Genomic DNA, 15708 nt, shown 5'->3' on the forward strand with positions numbered 1-15708 from the left:
TGGTGGTTCAGTGATTAGGACTCTGCACTTCACTGCAGGGGGCATGGGTTTGATCTCTGGTTGGGAAACTTAAGATCCCGCATGCCACGCTGCACCGCCAAAGAATAAATAAATAAATAAATGATTATATAACTCAAACATTCTAAATATAACGGCCCAGCAGTTACGAACCATGGCTTTTGCATGTGTTTCATTTACAGCAGAGGTTTTCAACCCCTGTGCTACCATATGTCATTTGGGGACGGATAACTCTTTGCTGTGGAGACTGTCCTGCGCCCTGCAGGATGTTAGGCAGCATCCCTGGCCTCTCCCCACTGGATGCCTGTAGCACCAACCCCCTCCTTGTTTAGACAACCACAACTGTCTGGTCTCTTATACAGATCAAAATTGCTTACGCTTAAGAACCACTGACTTAAAGTAATTTTCATTTTCTTCAGGTACTAATGAGTTAAAGTATCACTTTATACTTTCTCTCTCTATAGGATAGCTCCATTTTAAGATTCTAAACTTAAACTTGACATGGACTGTGCTATGGGTTATTTGACAGGGTAGGGGGAAAAAAAGCTCAATTAGCCCAATTTCATTTCAAAAGCTGAGGGAATCCCAGAAGTCTGAAAGGAAAGCTTTAACTGTTTAACTATGTGTGTTGATGGATGTTAACTAAATTTATTGTGGTAATCATTTTATAATATATACCTACGACTAATGCAATGTTATATGTCCATTTTGTCTCAAGAAAAAAAAAAGAAAAACAAAAAAAAGAAGTTTTGATAACATGAGTAATTCCATTCACTTTTGGACAAAAAAGAAAAAAGATACCATGTGCCCATTATTGACATCTTTTGGGATAGCTGTAGTTTTCAAAGTCATTTCTGCAATACACTTGATTTTTTCCTTGTAGGAAGAATCAAACCAGACATTTAAAATTACAACTCAACATGGGGGTAAGTAACTGCATCTGCTACCACACTTAATAAAATAATCACAGACACCACTGCTTTGCTGACAGGAGGAGCTCTGATGCCATTAGAACCGAAGAAAAAGTTTTATCTGAAAACATATGCAGAGCAGTCACCGTGATAAAATTAAATTTGGAGAGTAAAAAACTGAAAAATCTGTGGCACTTCAAGCAGCGGGAAGATTTATGATGACATTTGTCACTGGTGTGTGTGTGTGTGTGTGTTTGTATTGAATGTATTTCATGCAAGCCCACCATATTCAGCTGACGCTCCTTCTCTTTTCTTTTTTTTTTTTTAATTGCATAAGATAATCCCATTACTCTTTTCACATCTTGATCTGTTCCAAGTTCATTTTCAAAACTGGATCTTCACAGATTGGTACTTATTCCCTCTTCTGCCAATGGCCTTTTCCCCCACTTTTTTTTGAGATGACTGTAGTGATCTAGAAGTCTCACTGAAAGACTAAATGCCTCATCTACAGACTAAGCACCCATCAACTGGATCTTCATTCCCAGTCCCTGACAAGTGCAGGAGATAACGCAGAGCGACATGGGGTGCCCAGCTCAGAGATACCCCCCCCCCTCTGCAGGGTATGGCTACATCTTTGCTTTGTTTTTGAACTGACCCAGAGGATCTTTTCTGGGCAGTGCCAAGCCCTTAAGGAGAGAATATTTCTCTCTCTGAGAATTGTTTCTGGTTTGGGTTTCTCCAAGCAGGTATACTGCAATTTCAAAAAAAGAATATACCTCTTCTCTCAGGCATGCTGAGTTTTGACCCACCCTGTGCATATACCTATTCCCCTCTTTACCACCAGGCGCCAGGGTACAGGAAAACGACAGCCACACTAGTGCCCCAGGAGTCAAGCTCAACTCTAGAGATTCGCAAGGACTGAAGAACGCTCCAGTGTTGAGAGAGGGGACAAAAGGTTTGGAAATAACACTGCAAAGTGGCACCCAAGGATGCCTCTTAAAAAATAAATAAATATATATGCATTTTATACCTCATCAGCAGGTACAAACAGAGTTCCAGCAATAATGCTACATGGAGTAGAGCTTATCTTATAAATTTTCAGGCAGTGGAAATTTTCCTAATAAATGCTTGCTCAGAAGCCTCAGGCTGAATGAGTTACTATGACTGATGGCAAGCTGGATTCTTATCCTCTTAACCACTTCCTGGCACCTTCGCCAGGCCTGAGGCAACGTAGGGGACTCAAGCGCTACATGGAACACAGTTGGAAAACTACTAGGACAGAAAAACACTGATCAAGAAAACATAAGGCCTGGTCTTCAGAACATGAATGGAATATAACAAGGTCAAGAGCAACAACCACAGACTTAGAGCCAAATGACTGGTATGTGAACCACAGCTCTGCATTTACTAGCTGTCTCGTCTGAACTGAGTCATTCAACCCACTGACCTTCCATTTTTCTCATCAATGAACTACATAGACATATCTGCCCAAACCGCAGGGTCTCATTAGTATCAACTGAGTCCCTTACTAGCAGTGAGAGCCTGAATAAGCTACTTAACCTCTCTGTACTCCAGTTTCTTCATCTGTTAAAAATGGATGACATTACCTACCTCACATGATTATCGTAAAGATTAACTGAGATACTTGGCATATAAGGAAACAGTAAAGATCAGCTATTCCTCCTACTGTTTTCTAGCAGTAAACTTTGAAGCCTATAAAATATTTTGCAACATACTACTTTTGTTATATTATGAACCTTTTGTGTTTTTTTTTGCGGTACGTGGGCCTCTCACTGTTGTGGCCTCTCCCGTTGCGGAGCACAGGCTCCGGACGTGCAGGCTCAGCGGCCATGGCTCATGCGCCCAGCTGCTCCGTGGCATGTGGGATCCTCCCGGACCGGGGCACGAACCCGTGTCCCCTGCACCGGCAGGTGGACTCTCAGCCACTGTGCCACCAGGGAAGCCCGAACCTTTTGTTTTTAATTACTGTTTTTGAAAATGACGCTGGTCCAGTTGCTAAGTTGTTATGGGATTTCCACTGAGTTCCAGTCTATGCTTAGATTCCAAAGAGTACCCATGTGTCTGATCTTTATTGTCAAATGTAAGCTATCCCACAAGTAAGGGATATTCCTCTTCCTACTCCTTTTGTTTAATAATCTCAGCTGGAATTCTTTTGTAGAATTTCACACTAAGCCAGGAGGTTCTCTAATAGAGCAACAGTTTGTCCATTTATTTGAACTACAGCTATATGGGCACTTAGCCTTTTCTTTGAGATAATCAATTGTGTCTAGTATATATTCAGGAACATCAACAACCATGAAAACCAGTGACATTGTTCAACCTTTCAGATTTTTAACAAATAGAAAATCTTACTGTATAAAATGCTGCCTCGTGGACTGAGTCACAGTTAATAAGACTGGTTCTAAGGTGAACAAACATCTTTCTTTCTACTAAGACCTACCGTGGTAGTGAGACAGAAAATACAGGCTAATGAGTACAGTCTTACTATCCAAAAAAAAAAAAAAACGACTTTAATTCAATTGACTGAACAAAGTACTTTTTCTCTATTATTTGAACTTCCGACCTTCAATTTTCAATACCTAAAAAAGCCTAAATTTCCAGAAATTATAGAAATAGAAAACAAATACATTTTGACTGAACCTAACTATAATGTTCTCCAAAATAAAAAGTAAATTAGTATTGCTATCTTCTTTAACTACAGTGTATACACATCAGAAGAGTGAAGTTTTAAAGGAGGATATGTAAAAAGGATAATTTATTCCAGAATAATTTACAGATAGAAAAGCATGTTGCAAATTACTCACACAGTTCAAAAAGTTTCTTTAATACCTTCCCTGAAGTCTGATAAACATCCTCACTTCAAAAAAGGGTAACAGTATCTGCAAATTGAGCCAGAGGACCCGATGATAGCCATATATAATCGGTCGTCACCTTGCAGCTCAATTAGCCCTCATGTAAAAACGAGGCATGTAAGGAGAAATGAGGTTTTGACATTATCTCTGCCAGCAAGATAATTACCCAGACTTCATTTAACAGTAGGGCAACACTGCTGTAGCAACAAATTAACTCAGCCCCATTTGCAATTCATGGTGTGTTTTCTCATTTAATACCATTTGTCTTACCCCAAGTGAATGTTTCCATTAGTTTCCTCTAGCACAGCAAATACTCAGCTTGACTCCACACATTACATCATTGCGTCAATGCTTACCTTCCAGCAACTCTTTGAAGGCATATTCAAAATGCGATAGGATGTCCCGTGATTCCATTTCAGCTACCACTTTTCTCCGGTTTATGGCCAAATAATACAGTAGGTGTATCTGTATTCAACCATCAGGGACATGAAATTCCCTATGCCTACAATCAGTTTCAGAGGCATTTTTCTCTTTTCAGAAAGAAAAATCAAGAAAAAGATAAATACAGCCAAGCTCTTACCTAGGTACCCTCATATATTAAGTTTTTAATATATTTTCAGGAGACATTTTAGGAAAGAAACCTTTTTTAAAAATGTGCTGGCTGTACATGTTAAGTCTTTATATATAACAGCCTAAACAGATAACTCTGTCATCTCTTTTATTTTCCTTTCCACATTTTACATTAAAAGTTTTCCTGAGCTTGAATTTAAAAGCTATTCTGCACCCCTAAAACTAGGCACAATTGAGGAAAATTCTGAAAAAGGAGTGTAACGTTTAAAGGGTCATGAGCACAGAAAGCAAGAACAGTACTGTCATGAAAGGGCCTGTCATTAAATTTTATGTTCAATTCTAAAAGGTAATGCTAATTTGACTACTGATTTATTATTTGAGATTTTACACACTGAATAGTTCACTGTTGACCATACAAGAGGCCCTAAAAGTTCTAAGAACACTCAAGTCCCCTAGAATTGCTTTTTTTCAAGAAGATAAACCTATACAATGAAATGTTGAGCTTCAAACATTCAAATATATAAAGTCAAGTACATTTATTTATAACTAATGTTATGTTAGTAGGAAAAAGAAGAAAATTTACCTCTGTGTTATAAGTGAATATATAAATATTTTGAAATCAGGAATTTCAATTTTTAAGAATAAATAGTCACTATTCTGCATGAAATTTAAGGAAATTCCCGAGGAGAAAAACAATACTTTCAAGAGTTTTGTTTCATTTATCACAACAGTGATTAGCAAAAATATCTGTGGAAAACTACATTATTTTATACTCTCAAGAATTAGGAACGAAAGATACATATACGTACACTTCATACAAAGTTTCATTGCTAAATGGTTACTTTAACATTATAAACTAGCAAGTAAGTGTCCATGATATATTAGTTTTCTTTCTTTTTTCTTTTTTCTTTTTTTTTTTTGCGGTACACGGGTCTCTCACTGTTGTGGCCTCTCCCGTTGCGGAGCACAGGCTCCGGACGCGCAGGCTCAGCGGCCATGGCTCACGGGCCCAGCTGCTCTGCGGCATGTGGGATCTTCCCGGACTGGGGCACGAACCCGTGTTCCCTGCATCGGCAGGCGGACTCTAAACCACTGCGCCACCAGGGAAGCCCTCTTTTTTTTTTTTTTCTTTTAATTATCTTTAATTAAAACAATTCACCAATATCTCCACACTCTCAAGTAACTAACTGTTCTAAGGAATAGATTTAAGACTTGAAAGTTAACATATAGGCAAGATGTATCAAAAACAAAGTTCTATGCTTTACTGTATGGTCTAACCAGTCTCACATTTCTAGTCAAAGTGATGGTAAGTGAAAGAAGATAAAAGAACCAATATTTTGCTAGTTCTTACGAAAGCATTCTAGGAGTGAAGATTTCTTCTCAATACAGAAAAATTTTTTATATACTTGACTAACAGTCATCCAGCCTTGGCTCCAACAATTCTAATACAGAGAAAAAGATACGAAATAAAGACAATGGAAAGTTAAAGTTAAATTTTCTTTTTGCACTCTCTTGGCCTTGCCAATCACACAGTCATCCAATTGCTGAGGAGGGTAAAATGCTTAATCTGCACATGTTCTCCAATCATTAGCTCTAAAACTGGGTGTGTATTACCACTACGGGCCTCTATTTTGTGTACTGAAATAATAAATTCCACACATATGTGAAAGATAAGGAATTTTATATTTGTTATATACAGTGAACACAAATTAATACTTGGGCAAAGAATATGAATGGATATCACATCCAGTATATGGAAAATTAATTCACCAATCCAATTATTAATGAAAGATACGAGGAAATACTCATTCTTCTGTTTCATTACTCATTTAACTAGTTTGATCACTTTGGAAAAGATCCAGGCAGGCATTTTTCCAAAAGTGATATTTAAATTAGTACTTAAAGGATGAATATGAATTATCTTTAAAGTATGCAATTAAAATATGCAACAAAAACACTGATATACTATAACTGCATTTAACACAAAGTAGACAGTTAAAATATGAAATAGACTGTTTTGCTAGTGTAGGAGTTTTGCTCCTAAGAAACTTCACAACTTTTAAAAAGTAATTAAAACAATTGTTTCACTGGGAAATGTGGTTGGAGGATTACTTTGAGACACAATAACATAGTTATTTTCAGGCAAATAGTTAAATAGATTAAAAGGTTTTTTATGGCTATGAGTGTAGAGCTGTAACATTTAACCATCACTCAGCAAATACAGCTCTTAATTATTATATCTAGCTTTTGCATCAGAGTATTGGCCTTTCTTTACCAGTTCATGATCAGCACTGTCATTAACGTGGTGCTTTATACATTTTTTAAAAAAATCATCTCTGATGAAGCACAAAGATGCTAAAACAAAGCAATTGTGATGTATGGGGTGCAAGCACCTTACCTTAGCTGGTTCAATTCAAGTAATATTCTGTGATAACCAATTTGCTTTGTGTTTTATGCAAACATAATGCAGGAGAAATGCCCCTGGGCAACGCTGAGGAGTAACTGATGAAACGGATTTATTTAGACACTATGGATAAAGCCTTTTGGCTTTAAATATTTTAGAATATCTACAGTCTTCAACAAAGTAATTCTATTGAAGTAACTTATTCTAAGGAAGTAATCATGTGTGTCTGTATGCCTATGGGTGTGTGTCTTGGAAGGGAGAATCCTTCATGTACAAAGATGTTCATCAAGGTATTATCTGTAACAGTTTAAAATGAGAACTTAAACATAGGAAATACTTTATATCTACAGGATGGAATATTATGCAACCATTAAAATCTATGGTTATGAGTGCATGCTTATATATTAAGTCAGAACGCATGCTTGAAAACTACATGTACAGTGTGCATTCATTCATTCATTTATTTCTTAGCTCACTCAAACATTCACTGCATGTCTGCTACATGTCAGACACTGATTCAGGCCATGGGCACATAGCAATGAACAAAACAGACAAGAATCTCTACCCTCATGGAGTATATATTCTCACGAGAGGAGATATACAATAAACAAATACAGATGGTAGTTCGGATAAGTGAGATAGAGTGCTGGGACAGGAGGGTTGTTGTTTTTAAATGCAGCATGCCTCAAACAGGTGAGGCGGTGTGCCAGGGGTGTACCCAATGGAAGAACATTACAGAAAGCAGGAACGCCTAGGTTGGGAGCAGGAAGGCAAGAAGGCCAGTGTTGCTGGAAAGAAGTGAGCAAAGAGATAAGTAGGAGGAGGTCAGCGAGGTTTGGGGGGAAAGTGCGGGCAGGGAGGGGGCTGTGCTGATGTAGGGTCTTGTCTTGTAAGCTACCATGGGACTTCTGCTTCTATTCTAGTGAGAGAGAAGGCCAGTAGAGGCTTCTGAGAAGAGGCGTGACATGATGGGACTTCCATCAAACCGTCACCAGCTGCTGCTTTGAGGACAGACTGTGGGAGAGCAAAGGCAAAGGACAGCAGCTTTTACTTCAGAAATGGGAGGAAAGTCAGACAGAAAAAGACAAATATCATATGATATCACTTATATGTGGAATCTAAACAAATGATACAAATGAACTTAATTACAAAACAGAAACAGACTCACAGACATAGAGAACAAACTTACGGTTACCAAAGGGGATAGCAGGGTGCGGGTGGGGATAAAGTGGGCGTTTGGGATGAATATATACACCCTCCTATATATAAAATAGATAAACAAGGGCCTACTGTACAGCACAGGGAACAATACTCAACATCTTACAACAACCTATTATGGAAAAGAATCTGATAAAGAATATATATATATATATATATATATATATATACACATACATATATATGCATAACTGACTTACTTTGCTGTACATTTGAAACTACCACAACATTGCAAATTAACTATACTTCAGTTAAAAAAAAAAAAAAAAAAAGAGGGAGTTCCCTGGTGGAAGACTCCGTGCTTCCACTGCCGGGGGATGGGTTCGAACCCTGGTCGGGGAACTAGGATTCAGCATGCTGTGTGGTGCAGCCAAAATCAATCAATCAAATCCAATGTCTAATTGTTACAAAAAAAAAAAAAAAAAAAGAAATGAGATGAAGTGGTGTTAGAATAAGGAGGAAAAATAAGGTGATAAGAAGGGATCCGATTCTGAAGACTTCTGAAGATGTATTAGACTTACTAACAGATTGAGAATATTATGAGAGAAAAAGAGGACTCAAGGATGACACCAAGGTTTGTGGTATGAATAACTAAAAAGAGAGCACTGGCATGCACTGTTTTAAGAAAAAAAACTACAGGAAGAACAGTGGTCAAAATTTAATAGAAGGCTAGTCAGAAAATTTAAAACACATGTTTATAATTAGTTAAGTAACAGGTTTGGTTCTGATAAAAATCCTAGATGAAACTATATCTGAAAAAAAATACATTACTGTAGTCAAAGTTCTGAATAAAAAATGATGAATGACTTCAATATGTAAGCAAGGTGGGGGAGGGAGTGAATTTTATAAAGCCGATATTTAAGATAATGGATCAAATGAGCTCAGACTTTAAAAGAATATGTGCACTATATGGAATGAAACCAAAGATGAACATAAAACACTAGCACAAACTCATTACAATACCACAAGGACAACAAGAGCTCGGAATAAATAGGGGCTGGTGAAAAATGCTGAAGGCAAAAAAGAATAGGAGTCTAATTTATTTTTGGCAACGTCTGAAGCAAGAAAAATAAACAGAAAAGAGAATCACTGCTTGGGGAGTTGGTATGGATGACAAAAAGAAGGTAGAATTTTACTTCGTATCCTTTGTATCTTCTCCAAAGGAAAAATGGTCTTCAAATTAAGAAGGTTAGGAGACCTACTGCTAAGAGAGAACTAAAGTCCGAGAGACAAGAGATATGAAAAGGGAGCACTTAATTTTTTTAATAAGTCAAAATTCTAGGCTTGCAGAAATTAAACTGTATGGTATTAAACACATTTTTGGATATAATTTCAGAAATAAATTGAGAAAATCTTTTCCAAATCAGCAAGAGGAAAAATGGTGTTAGAGAAGTAGAATTGTCTAACTAGGTTGAGGTTCAAAAGTGGGGAGTAAAAAAAATACAGTTGGCACACAATAGACCAAAAGAGTTAATGTCAAATCAACTAGCAAAAGTCTAGAATAAAATGTAAAGTTGATTATTTGTGCGGTTAGGAAATATTCTCCTCCTGCTTTCCTTCTCTGTATGGCTGACAGAAAAAGGCAATCAATAAAAATCAACAAAAGAGTCAAAAAGATACATGCCCCCCAATGTTCAGGCAGCACTGCTTACAACAGCCAAGACATGGAAGCAACCTAAATGTCCACTGACAAATGAATGGATAAAGAAGATGTGGTGTATATACACAACGGAATACTACTCAGCCATAAAAAAGAATGAAATAATGCCATTTGCAGCAACATGGATGGACCTAGAGATTATCATACTAAGTGAAGTAGGTCAGAAAGAAAAACATCATATGACAATCACCTATACGTGGAATCTAAAATATGACACAAATGAACTTATTTATGAAACAGAAACAGACTCACAGACACAGAAAACAAACATATGGTTAACAAAGGGGAAGGGGCAGGGGCAGGGATAAATTAGGAATCTGGGATTAGCAGATACAAACTACTATATGTAAAATAGATAAACAACAAGTTCCTACTGTATAGCACAGGGAACTATATTCAATATCCTTTAATAGACCATAATGGAAAAGAATGTGAAAAAGAATATGTATATATATGTATAACTGAATCACTTTGCTGTACACCAGAAACTAACACAACCGTGTAAATCAACTATACTTCAAAAATAAAAAAAAAAAAAAATTAAGGGCTTCCCTGGTGGCGCAGTGGTTGAGAGTCTGCCTGCCGATGCAGGGGACACGGGTTCGTGCCCCGGTCCGGGAAGATCCCACATGCCGTGGACCGGCTGGGCCCGTGAGCCATGGCCACTGAGCCTGCGCATCCGGAGCCTGTGCTCCGCAACGGGAGAGGCCACAACAGTGAAAGGCCCGCGTACCGCAAAAAAAAACCAAACAAACAAAAAAAAGAATTAAGCAAGGCTTACTAAGAACATTCCATTTTTACATTCTTTCCTATTTTCTATTTGTTTATAGGGTTACCTGGCCAGTGGATAGAAATTTTACTTTAGAAGTAATTTAATGTCAGTGTAACTTTAGACAAAGTGTCTTACAATGTAGGACAAGATAGGGCAATGTGATGCATGTATAACTAAGTTACATAAAGAATATTAACTGAAAACACAGAAAGCTTGTTTCTTAAACTTAATGGTACAAGACCACATTAGGTGACAGAAGAAAAGTAATGGGGACATTATGATGTGCATTTATCTTAACACACACACACGCACACGCACACACGCACACACAAACACACACACACTGCTCTAGAGAAAATGTAACACTTCTACCTTGACAGAAGTTTGTATAAATTAGAGGTTTTAGTTGCAAATTCAAAGATATGCTCAATGAAATGTTAGCCTAAATGTGATGTGGCAAACCTCTTGCCCACCTGCGCCCCCAAATGAAGCATTTTTAGGCTGTTTTAAAGTAATTTGTGTTCCGGTTCCCAGAGCAAAAGAAGAAAAATATCCCATGGACCCAATGGTATTTTACTTCCAGGTACCATATTTGAAGGGCATTAACATACAAGCACACGTAAAAGAGAACAATCAGAAAGGTGAAAGGGTTTGGGAAAACGCGAAAAATAACTGGTGATCTAGAATGAAAAAGATAAGACATAAGATTGTCCCAAGGATTTGTGGGACTATCAGGTGGCAACTCTAAGTTCTTTACACCCATCTCACAGGTGAAAAAACTGAGGCTTAGAGAGGTTATACAGATAAGCCAGTAGAAGGACTGGAACTTAAATTTAGGTTTTATGACCTTATGCTGTGTAGTCCCAGAAGATGAAAGTAGAACCAATTATATTATGAAGCCAGATTTTGGGTCACTCTAAGTTAGAAATAAAAACAAAACCAGTCTCATCATGTACAGGGTTTCCATGAAGTCTGGACACGAAGGCAAACCTACATAATGTTATCAAAAACAACTTCAATCTGTAAAAACATGTCACATAGATGTTTGCAGACTTCACGGCCACCTGGTGGAAGCTGAACAGCCATCATGCAAGGTGTTCCATAATCCCTTAATCTGTCCAACAGCCCCAAGGAAACAACAGAATCCTACTAAACACTAAAATAACGTGCCCAAGGTCTCAAAGTGAACACATTAAAAGTGGATAAATAAAAAGTGAATAAATGAAAACCACAGGTCTTCCTCATTCTTTCTCCTATAGTTCTCTTACCCGGGCCACACAGTAAAATCACCTAATGCTTTTTGAAAAAATACCAGAAGTTCCGATTTAATTGGTCTTAGATGAAGTCAGTTGTCGAGATGTGGATATGGTTTCCCAACAACTGGGTACAGACATGGCCACACATATAGGAGAGAAAAGCTACTTTTCTGAGGGGGAGAGGAGGGGTAACCATGAAAAGTGAGAAGAGAATAGCAAATAGAGTGTTCAAGCAACTTCACAAAAATAAAATTCCAGTGCAATTTTGTACCCACTTAAGATATATTCAAACAAGATCCAGATATCCTGAGATCCAAAATATTAGAAGTGCAAGAAGAAAGGCAGTCTGACACTAAAGTGCAGGACCCACTCATCTGAAATATGCTTTTTAAACACATAAAATGACACATTTTAAAGTCAAATCCTGTAAAAGATTACTTGTCTTTTGCACAAGTGGCAGATCTGTTATCATTCTCATCATATTGAAAGCTTATCCAATAGATGCCCTCTCTGTACCCTCCAATAGCTCTTTGTGCACTCAAAATTAACCCCACTATCACAGTGTTTCTTGGATTAACCAATGTAAGATATTTGAAGAGGGTCTTTGTTGTCGTAAAATGAGAAAAGTTGCATTAACAGCATTAAAATAATTGTGGTCACTTGGAGAAAAAAAAAAAAATCAGCAAAATACAGTGCCAGCATTTTATGTGAGCCATTCCTTGCAAACAACTAATACAGTTTTCAAGCTCTTTAATTAAAGAGGTATTCTTTAAAATTGGGAAGAAATGTTAAGTTGAATGTCATCCCCTTCCTCCTAGAATGAATGACCTCTGATAAGTATCTGAACCATTTAAACAAAAACACACATAAAATGTATTTTTTTTAATTCAACAAACATGAAGTTTGACGTGGCAAAGCAAAGCAAGAACTATTTTCTAAATTTAATTAAACAGAAAAAGAGCTGACACGCAGATGAGTTGTCTAAACAAACTTTACAAGCTAGATATTAAGGAAAGGAGTGTCATTTTTTTGTCTTAAGAGCCCAAGGTGACTGCTTATGTTTTGTACTGCTAGTTAATTCTAGCTGCAGCACAAATCTTGTCTTCTCTCTTATAATTAATTCTCAGTGTCAAAAGTGCTAGATGTCCTTTTCAGAATCAACCTATCCTGGCTGTTAATTATATTACAGAAATATGTTCAAATAATGTTAATGGCCTGATTCTAACGCTCACAGAACAAGCTACAGGTAAAGCTCAATTAATGATTTAGCTAAATATGTTTACTTAATTATTTTGCTGAGAACATGAAAATGATTTGCTTTTTGCCAAAATGATACTTGGAGATGATTTTTAAAAAGATAGGAAATATGTGCAGGCTGGAAATAGATACATGATAGGAACCACTGCTGGGATATTAAGACAAATCCTGATTATTTTTAGAAGTATGCGCATCGCTGAAATATTATTTATTAGATTAGAAGGTTTCTCAAATATTGAGAAATAGACAAATAAGAGAAATACAGTGACCAAGAAAAAAATCTTTTGAAGGGTAGTGATACAAAGTGAACCTTTTAAACATTTTTATATATTCAATTACAATGGTCTTATTTTCTCAATGGTCCATATTTCCATAAGCCCCATCCCAGACAGTGCCCTAGAAGCTACCATGGAAATTTAGACTGAAACCAAGAAACACATTAACTGCCCCAGGGAGAGCCTGGAGCTGAAAGAGTTGACTTGGAATTCCCCAGAGCTCCAAGACTAGTCTAAGTCCAGGAAGTGCTCTTCTACTGATGCCTGAGTTGTACAATGACATTCAGTGACTGCATTTAGTTTCTGGATGGTTTATTTGCCTGTGGAGCGCTAGCATGTAACTTATGAGAGAGAAACGAAACAATAAATGGAGTAGTCACAGACCTTAAAAGAGAAAAGGGGGAAAAAAATGAACATTTCTGAGCACCTACCATGGGTCAGTCATGCTGCTAGGTACTTTACATATGATATATTCATTCAACCTCTCTTCTCCCATAAACAGTATAAGGTATACATTATTATTCCCATTTGCAAAAGCAGAAAGGTTAAGTAAATTGTCCCAAATCATTCAGTCAATATGTGGCAGGTCCAACCAGAATTTGAGTCCAGGTCTTTTTGGCTGCAAAGAGCTTGCTTTTATCTAGTAATGTACAAAGAAAAGCAAAACTCAAGATCAAATTCAGAGATAAGACAAATATAAAATTCAATCTCATATATACATACTTGAAATGTAAAAGATCATTTTTTCCCCTTTAATTCCTGATTAATTTACACACGGGTTTGTGAGTCTGATACTTATGTTTTTTTAGAGGTCTGAGGAGTGACTGGGCCTCTGGTGACATTTGCACTTAGAATCATAACATTTATAGGTTAAACAACAACAAAAAAGGAAAGTCTTAAGGCTTCCCGATTCTTATACAAGAGGAAACAAAGACATAAAATGCTTAAATGTCTTGCTCAAAGTCACAGCACTTGATTTTTGCAAAGCTGGGATTAGACCTCAGATCTGACCCATGGTCTACGCTTCTTTCAGTTACAAAGTCCTGGGATTTTTTTTGTTTTTGCTTTTCTTTGTTTGCTGTGTTTTGTTTTGTTTTTCCCCCAGCTCTGGGATAGGTTGTAACTGTTAGTTATCATAAGTATATGATACAACCATGAAAATGTCATAAAAATCCTCTCAAAAATTAGCATATTCACATGTGGCTGATTCACTGTGTTGTGTGGCAGAAACTACTAGCACAACACTGTAAAGCAATTATACTCCAATAAAGATGTAAAAAAAAAAAAACTAGCATATTCAGTCATCGCCTTAAAAAGAAAACCAATCACCTGGGTTTATGTCTGTTTTGTTTTAAAAAATAATCAAATGGTATTAAGAAAGACACAACTAGGTAAGCTTACTTCACCAAAATAAAGTTTGGATTCGTAGGTCAAAATTCCAGGTGGCTGAGATTTAAAATACAATTGATGTAAAAAAATCAATGCATCATGACACGAGAAAACTGTTACTGATTCTTTATGTGCTTCCAATTTGATTGCTTTGGCCTTCCAAACAAATACATGGAAGTACCAGAAACCTATTAGTATGATAATAAAGCCTCGCTCCTGGATGTGTACAATCTCTATGCTTGGAGGATAGCAAACAAACAAACAAAAATCAGTGTAAAGATCTGCTCTAAATTTCAATAAAAGAATATTTGAACTAATTATAAAATGTAAAATTTTAAAGAATTTTAGAATAATCAGATTTCCTTCAATTTTAGAATAATCAGGTTGCCTTCCCTTTAAGTCCTTACAGAAGTCCATTTCTATGTGCCTTAAAAGCTAATGGTTTCTTATCTTTTAACCTATTGTTCCTATTTTAGTTCATGTTTTTTTCAGAATTCCAATTTTTAAAAATCCAAACCTAGCGTCAGGTTATTATCCTCTATTACTATCCAAAACACAGTAAATACAGTGGGTCCTTTTACATACAGAAAATAGTATAGCTGACAGAAATATGTTTAATAATCAATGTTATGAGCAGAGAGAACAGAAATATATGAAAGGCATATACCTTCACACAGATGAATATATACACGCGTATGTACACATACACACATACGTATACATCAATATTTGGAATGCTTTTGCTTGGATTATATACTTCTATCGTGCCCCGAAATCAAATTAGGATAATAATTTAAAAATGCATTTTCTTGTTATAAATACATATTGTTCCTGTCACGTGAAATGAAATAATTGGAACAGTGACGACAAACTGACTGGTAATAATTCAATAATCTATTTAAAGTGAAACTATACGTTCCTAGAACTTAATATTGCTAAATCGTTTGTTTCATTACTGCAAATTATATAATATTATAAAATACTGATTGCAAAAAGAAAATGGGTAAGACTTTTCCGACTTTTGTTCAACCTATGTGACTTTATAAAAGAATCACATGTACACATCCGTGCTAATGAGGCTCCCAGATTTTTATATATTCTATGT

General features: G+C 36.6%; 1 protein-coding gene across 8 annotated transcripts in view; it reads right to left on the reverse strand.

Annotated features, from left to right (window-relative positions):
* The window catches only part of GPATCH2 (G-patch domain containing 2), a 187991-nt gene that overhangs the window by 127844 nt on the left and 44439 nt on the right, over window positions 1–15708 (reverse strand). The gene's annotated exons all lie outside the window — the stretch shown is intronic.

The sequence above is a fragment of the Delphinapterus leucas genome, chromosome 1, assembly GCF_059928025.1.
Source record: "Delphinapterus leucas isolate spDelLeu-1000000601 "Yukka" chromosome 1, BTC_Dleu_Yukka2, whole genome shotgun sequence".
NCBI classification, from domain to species: Eukaryota; Metazoa; Chordata; class Mammalia; order Artiodactyla; family Monodontidae; genus Delphinapterus; species Delphinapterus leucas.